Consider the following 7,392-nt stretch of genomic DNA (forward strand, 5'->3'; position numbering starts at 1 on the left):
ATCAGATTAACTGATTCTTGTCTAGGTGTGAAGAAGTCTAAATGCTTCTAAAATAATTTTCTTTGAAAGTTTCTGGGCTTTTGGGAGGCTTCATATTCCTGTGTAGTTCTGTATCACTAAAGCTCCTTCATACTCATTGTTGCATTTACTTATTTTTTTTATTCTTGATATTTACTAAGTGACTGTGTATTTCATACAAGATCAATTCTCTCTAGTACGTTGTCTTAACACCTTCTATCAAAAATATAAGCTAACAAGGGGGTTAAAATGATCTTCCTCTGGCAAATAAGGACATTAAAAAAGGGGATAAATGAAGTGTCTTATCTGAGGCCACTAGGCTAGTTAGGGACAAACCCAAGACAAAAGCCTAAGAATATTTTCTATCCTAATCTAAAAATCTTTCTACAAGCCACCAGTACATTGTTTGCATAAACATGGCAGGTTTGCATAAACATGTGGACCACAAAGGAAAGAAATTTCAAAGGCATTTTTTCCTTTCCTGCATGCATTGGTAGGAAGGTCGCTAGCTAGTTAAGCCCAATTCGTAAGTATTTATTAAGTGCCTATATAACAAATGTAGCACCTACTAGATGCTATCAGGAAATGAAAACATCCTAGATTTTATTTATTTATTTATTTATTTATTTATTTATTCATTTATTTATTTATTTACTGAGACAGAGTTTCACTCGGTCACCCAGGCTGGAGTGTAGTGTGGTGATCTCAGCTCACTGCAACCTCTGCCTCCCGGGTTCAAGCAATTCTCTGTCTCAGCCTCCTGAGTAGCTGGGATTACAAGCGCCCACCACGCCTGGCTAATTTGTGTATTTTTAGTAGAGATGGGATTTCACTATTTTGGCCAGGTTTGTCTTGAACTCCCGACCTCAGGTTATCTGCTCTCCTCGGCCTCCCAAAGTGCTGGAGTTACAGGCATGAGCCACGGCTCCTGGCCCCATCCTAGATTTTAAAACAAGAGAGATACTGGTTCCCTTAATTTGTAGTTATCCTAGATTGCCAAAAGGGTGTGTTTTGTTTGAAATACTGTGATTTGCAAAATTATGCGGTTGTCATTCCTGGTTTCTTTATGCATTCCAACAGAAGCCATGCCAAACATATCCAGGAAACGTTTAGAAGGCTGGGGCTGTTGTCCCATAAACATCTAAATTTTCTGCGTTTGCATCCTTCTCAAACTAGATGTGTAGGACCAACAATCCCATCAGCACTCAAGGTTTCCTTCTGCTTTTCTGTAACTATTCATTCTAACTCGGATCCTGCAACTGAGAAAATGGCCAGGTGTGGGGGAAAGATGTGATCTCCATGCTAACACTAAATAAAATGGATGCATTCTGTCCCTGTGTGCTCTTGGTAGATATTTGAGTAGAAACTAAGTGCTCCTAATTGCTCATTAATTCCACTATCTTTTTTTATGTGTGTATTCCTGTATTTTACTATTGACCACCTGCTACCTGTCAGGGACTATGATAAGCACACGGGATATGACTGGGAAATATTCTGATCCCAAGGAGCTCACAGACAAGTGAAAGGGAGACTTATAAGCAAAGATGCAAGTATATTAGAGTATGCAAATTACTATAATGGGGCTAAATACCAAAGTGTTCAATGGGAACACGGAGGAGCACTTACTTACTACAGGCGAGGGTCTATAGTTTCAGGTGAAAAGAAATATTCTTAGAGGCTGAGACATATAGGTAAAACCTGAAACACAATGGGAAATTTTTCCAGTGAAGTCATTAAATGGGGAGTAGACACTGCAGACCCTGGAAACACCATATATGCTGATGTTGGGAAGATCCCACCTTGAGGTGTTCTGAATCTGTAAGTTTCAAGTGAAATCCAGGAAAGTATATTTTTAGCAAGCGTCCCCAAGAGATTCTTGTGCAAGTGATTAAAAACTTCAAGAAGATTGATGGCAACATGATTGTCGTTTCAAGTAGTTCAGAATGCGATCATCCTGGAAAATTTGTCTCAGGCATCCATGAAGCAACCTGTTTGGCACCACTTATATTACCAACTTAAGGCATGTCATACCTGTTGTGTGTAAGCTTTGGAGGCTAGGAATGTAGTTCAGGCAGTGGATCAGATATCTACCAGGCCGGAAAGAAGGGCAGGAGTATGGAATGCTTGAGGAATATACCACAAGGTGTATAGTACGAAAGGAGGGCTCCCCAGGCTGGAAGATGCTGAACCAGGACCCAAAGACAGGATGGGACATGTAAGGGAGGGTACAAGCATTTCAGGTAATTGAGATTTGTAGTTTCAATGTCTGGACTGAATGTGGGTTTGGCTCCTTCCTAGCTGTGACATTCAGCAGGCTGTATAACTTCTCTTTGCATCAGTTTCTTCATGTGTAAAACGGAAATAATAATTTCCACTTGGTAAGACTACTGTGAAAGGCATATAAGGTGATTCATCGAGTAAAGTACTTAAGGGACCTGGTACATAGTAAGTGTTCACTCAATATTTATTGAATAAAAACTAAAAACTAGTTATCATTAGTTTGATCTATTGGGTGTCCCAGTCTTGCTACAACCTCAGCAAATACTTCTGGAAGTGATGGCTCAATATGCCATCTCGAAAAAGCATGTATGTTATCAAAGAACCATTGCTTTCAGTTGCAAGGGGCAAGAAATCATTTTGTTCCAGTTCTTTATTTTGCAGTGGGCATAGTACAGTGAAAGGAGCAGAGATTTTGAAATTAGATGTATCTAGGATTCTGTATAACCTTGAACATATTTTACAAACTCTCCCAGGCTTGGTTTCTTCATAATACAATAAGTGTATAACTCGCAGAACTGTTAAGAGACCTTATTAATGCATTCACTCAAAAAATATGAATTAAGCATTTATAGTGTGTGAGAAACTGTCCCAAGATCTGAGGATCAGCAGTGAACAAAATAAATGAGAGATCCCTGCCCTCATCTAGCTGACATAGACAAGAAAAGGTAGGTGTATTCGTTCCCTAGGGCTCTGCAACAAATTACTACTAACTGGGTGGCTTAAAACAACAGAGATTTATCTTCTGGTGGCTAAAAGTCTGAAATCAATGTGTCAACAGGGCCACATTCCCTCTAAAGTCTCTGGGGAAGGATCCTTCATTGCCTCTCCTAGCTTCAGGTGGTTGCCAGCAATCCTGAGTATTCATTGGTTTATAGACACCTCACTCAAACTATTCCTCCATTGTCATGTGGCACTCTCCCAGGGCGTCTGTGTGTCCAAATCTTCCTCATCTTATAAGGACACTAGTGGTTGGATTTAGGGCACACTGTAATCCAGTGTCATCTTAAATTGACTGCATCTGAGAAGACTACTTCCAAATAAGGTCACATTTATAGATACCAGGGGTCAGTATTTTAAAATATGTTTTGAAAGAGACACAATTCCACCCACAACAGGAGGTAATGAACAACCTGACCAGGTAATGTCTGATAGAAAGATCCTGGCTTCCAGAGGGTCCTTGGTAATGATAGGTAATACAGGTAACATATCTTGCTCACTGTTCACATATAAGGCCATTCATCTGCCTTGCTCACCAAAGATCACAAACCCAATATATTGGAAACTAAAACTCTGGTCAAATAACTTTCCACAGAAGGAAGTCTCTTTCCAAACACCAGTATCTCCCCAAATAGGTTATTCATAGGCCTTAATGCTCCTAAAAAATTGGGGGGAATTAAGTGCATGATCTTTATCTTTAATGAGTATTTATTAATTCAAATATTTGTTGGAGAAACTATTACAAACACAATAAACTCATGATTTTACAAATAACACTTATGATGTGTTTAATAGAGTTTAAAAATATTTAATTAGCTATGTATTGTAGATACATTAATAGAAAAAGTTGAGGGAAGAGTTGGTAACTGGCTATAGAAAAAAATGCTGCAGTGATACTTGAGTAAAGCAAGTTTTCAGAAATACCATACTCCTACATGTTATTTCTCTGTTCATCCTGTCAAACAAACTAGCATCCATGGCTATATGTTTAACATGAATCCAATTTGCAAAATGCAGTTTGGGAAATTCCCCAGTTGGAGCATTGAGCATTGTATTAGGCCATTCTGGCATTGCTACAAAGAAACACCTGAGATGGGGTAATTTATAAGTAAAGAGGTTTAATTGGCTCTCGGTTCTGCAAGCTTTATATGAAGCATGGTGCTGGCATCTGCTTGGCCTCTAAAGAGGCCTCAGGAAGCTTATAATTACGGTGGAAGGCAAACTGGGGGCAGGCACTTCACATGGCAAAAATAGGAGCACAAGAGAAAGACAGTGGTGGCAGGAGGTGCTGTATACTTTTAACGGATCAGATCTCGTGTGAACTCAGAGCAAGAGCTCACTTATTACCAAGGAGATGGCCCAAGCCATTCCTGAGGGATCTACTCCCTTGATTCCAATACCTCCCACCAGGCTCCACCTCCAACACTGGTGATTACAATTCAATATAAGATTTGGATGGAGACATAGATCCAATCTATATCAAGCATGAAGACTATGTTTCCATGTCAGTGACCTGCTAAACTAATGATTGTTTCCCTCAAATCAACATCTTTTCAACAAATGGTGCTGGGACAATTGAATAGCCACATGCTAAAGAATAAAATTCAACTCCCCCTCACACCACATAAAAAATTAACTCATTAATATCTGACAAGGCGATACATTTGACACGTGTGTGTGTGTGTATCTATTATTGCAAGTTATTTCTTCCATTTAGGGGCTTATCTTTTTACTTTCTTGATGGTGTTCTTTCATCTATTTTTTTCTTTGATTGTTGTACTTCCTTCTAAGCATTTTATAGTTTTAGCTCTTACATTTGGGTCTTTAATCCACTTTGTGTTAATTTTTGTATATGGTATTCTCTCAGTTTTTGCTTATCTTCGAATGTCTTTATTTCTCTTTTATTTTTGCAAACAGTTTTGATGGATTAATTGGCTTACAGTATTTTTCTTTGAATACATTGGCTATATCATCCTACTCTCTCTGACCTTCATGGTTTCTGATGAGAAATCAGTTAATATACTTGTGGATCCCTCATAAGTGATGAGTCACTTCACTCTTCCTACTTTCAAGATTATTTCTTTGTTCAATTTGTTTATGATTTGTCTAGGTATGAATCTCTTTCAGTGTATTCTACATGGAGTTCATTGAGCTTCTTAAATATACAGAGAAATTTTTTTTCATCAGATTTTGAAAATTTCAGCCATTATTTCTTTAAATATTCAATCTACCCCTTTTGCTCTCTTCTCTCCCTCCAAGATTCCCGTTATGTGTAGGATGATACACTTGTGTACCACAGAAGTCTCTAAAGCTCTGTTCATTTTTCTTCCTTCCTTGTTCCTTCTGTGTCTCAGACTGGATAATCTCCATTTACTTATCCTCAAGTTCAATGATTCTTTCTTTTACCTGTTCAGATTTGTTGTTTAGCCCTTCTAGTGAATTTTTTATTCCAGTTATTATACTTTCAGCTCCAGAATTTCTAATTAGTCTTTAAAAAATAATTTTCATATCTTTGTTGGTAGTCCCTATCTGGTACAAAATTGTTCTGATGCTTAAGTTTTATTTTTTTTAACAGCAATAACTCAATTTATTGAATGGATTGCAAAAGATATGAATCAATGTCTATATATACTATTCAAATTTAACTACAAAGAATTCGCATTTTTGAAATAGAAACAATGAGTACTTATTTCATATAGACTATGTTTCTGTATCTTTTTTCTATTTTTTAATTTTATTCATTTTATTATACTTTAAGTTCTAGGGTATGTGTGCACAACGTGCAGGTTTGTTACATAGGTATACACGTGCCATGTTGGTGCGCTGCACTCATTAACTCGTCATTTACATTAGGTGTATCTCCTAATGCTATCCCTCCCCTTCCCCCCACCCCACAACAGCCCCCGGTGTGTGATGTTCCCCTTCCTGTGTCCAAGTGTTCTCATTGTTCACTTCCTACCTATGAGTGAGAACATGCAGGGTTTGGTTTTTGTCCTTGTGATAGTTTGCTCAGAATGATGGTTTCCAGCTTCATCCATGTCCCTACAAAGGACATAAACTCATCCTTTTTGTGGCTGCATAGTATTCCATGGTGTATATGTGTCACATTTTCTCAATCCAGTCTATCATTGTTGGACATTTGGGTTGATTCCAAGTCTTTGCTATTGTGAATAGTGCCGCAATAAACATACGTGTGCATGTGTCTTTACAGCAGCATGGTTTATAATCCTATGGGTATATAACCAGTAATGGGATGGCTGGGTCAAATGGTATTTCTAGTTCTAGATTCCTGAGGAATCGCCACATTGTCTTCCACAATGGTTGGACTAGTTTACAGTCCCACCAACACTGACACTTAAGTTTTATAAACATATTTCTTTTAGATTTTTAAGACATACTTAAAATAGCCAATTTAAAGTCTTTGACTACTTATTCCAACATTTGGGCTTCCTCAGGGACAATTTCTATCAGTTTACTTATTCTTGGTCGGGCCATACTTATTTATTTGCATTTCTCATAACTTTTGTTGGAAACTGGACATTTTACATAATATAATGTAGAAACTCTGAAAGCCAGAATTTCTCCTCCTCAGCGTTTATTGTTGCTGATTGTTCTTGTGTTCTCATTTAGTAACTTTTCTGAACTAATTCTGTAAAAGCAGTACTCTTCATTTCTCTTGGTCAGTGAAATGTTGCTCATTAGCTTAGTGGTTGCTAATAATTGAACAGATGTGTTCTTAAACACATGAAACCGATAGCTCTTCCAGTCTTTGCTGAGTGGCTCTGCATGTATGTTGGGGCATACCTTGAACATGCAGCCAGTCAGTTGACGATTTCACCTTAGTCTTTACTTCTTGCTAGCACAGAACCTCAAGGTCACCCAAAGGTGAGAAATTAGGACATTCACAGGTCTTTCCAGAGTATCCACACAGCCCTAGCCCTGGACCTGTGTGCAGCTTTATACATGTGCATGACCTTCTAAATTCCTAACAACATGTTGAAGTTTTCCAAAGCCTTTATAGACTATCATTCTCCAGCTTTTTCTTTTAAGTTTTTTGGTTTAGCCTATTATTTGACCCAACTGTTGTCTATTGCATCAAGCAGCCACAAAGTTAAACATTTGGCTCTAAATGTTTTTGACAAATGTCCTTAAGAAAACAGATTTCTTCATTTGGTGAGATGGAAGTCAGGTCAAATAAAGACCGCTTTGCAAGTGAGGTCTTTCCAGGAACCACCAAAAAGGTCATATAATAACAATTCTCAGGAAATGAGCTCCAACCACATTCTGCCAGTAGCCCTTCCAGTGGCTACTATGTTGCTGGTTTTCACTATGATTATGGTCTGTTAGGTTAGGTTTCCCTTTTTCTTTTTCTTTTTT

This window comes from Colobus angolensis, unplaced genomic scaffold (genome assembly GCF_000951035.1).
Source record: "Colobus angolensis palliatus isolate OR3802 unplaced genomic scaffold, Cang.pa_1.0 Scaffold26, whole genome shotgun sequence".
NCBI classification, from domain to species: domain Eukaryota; kingdom Metazoa; phylum Chordata; class Mammalia; order Primates; family Cercopithecidae; genus Colobus; species Colobus angolensis.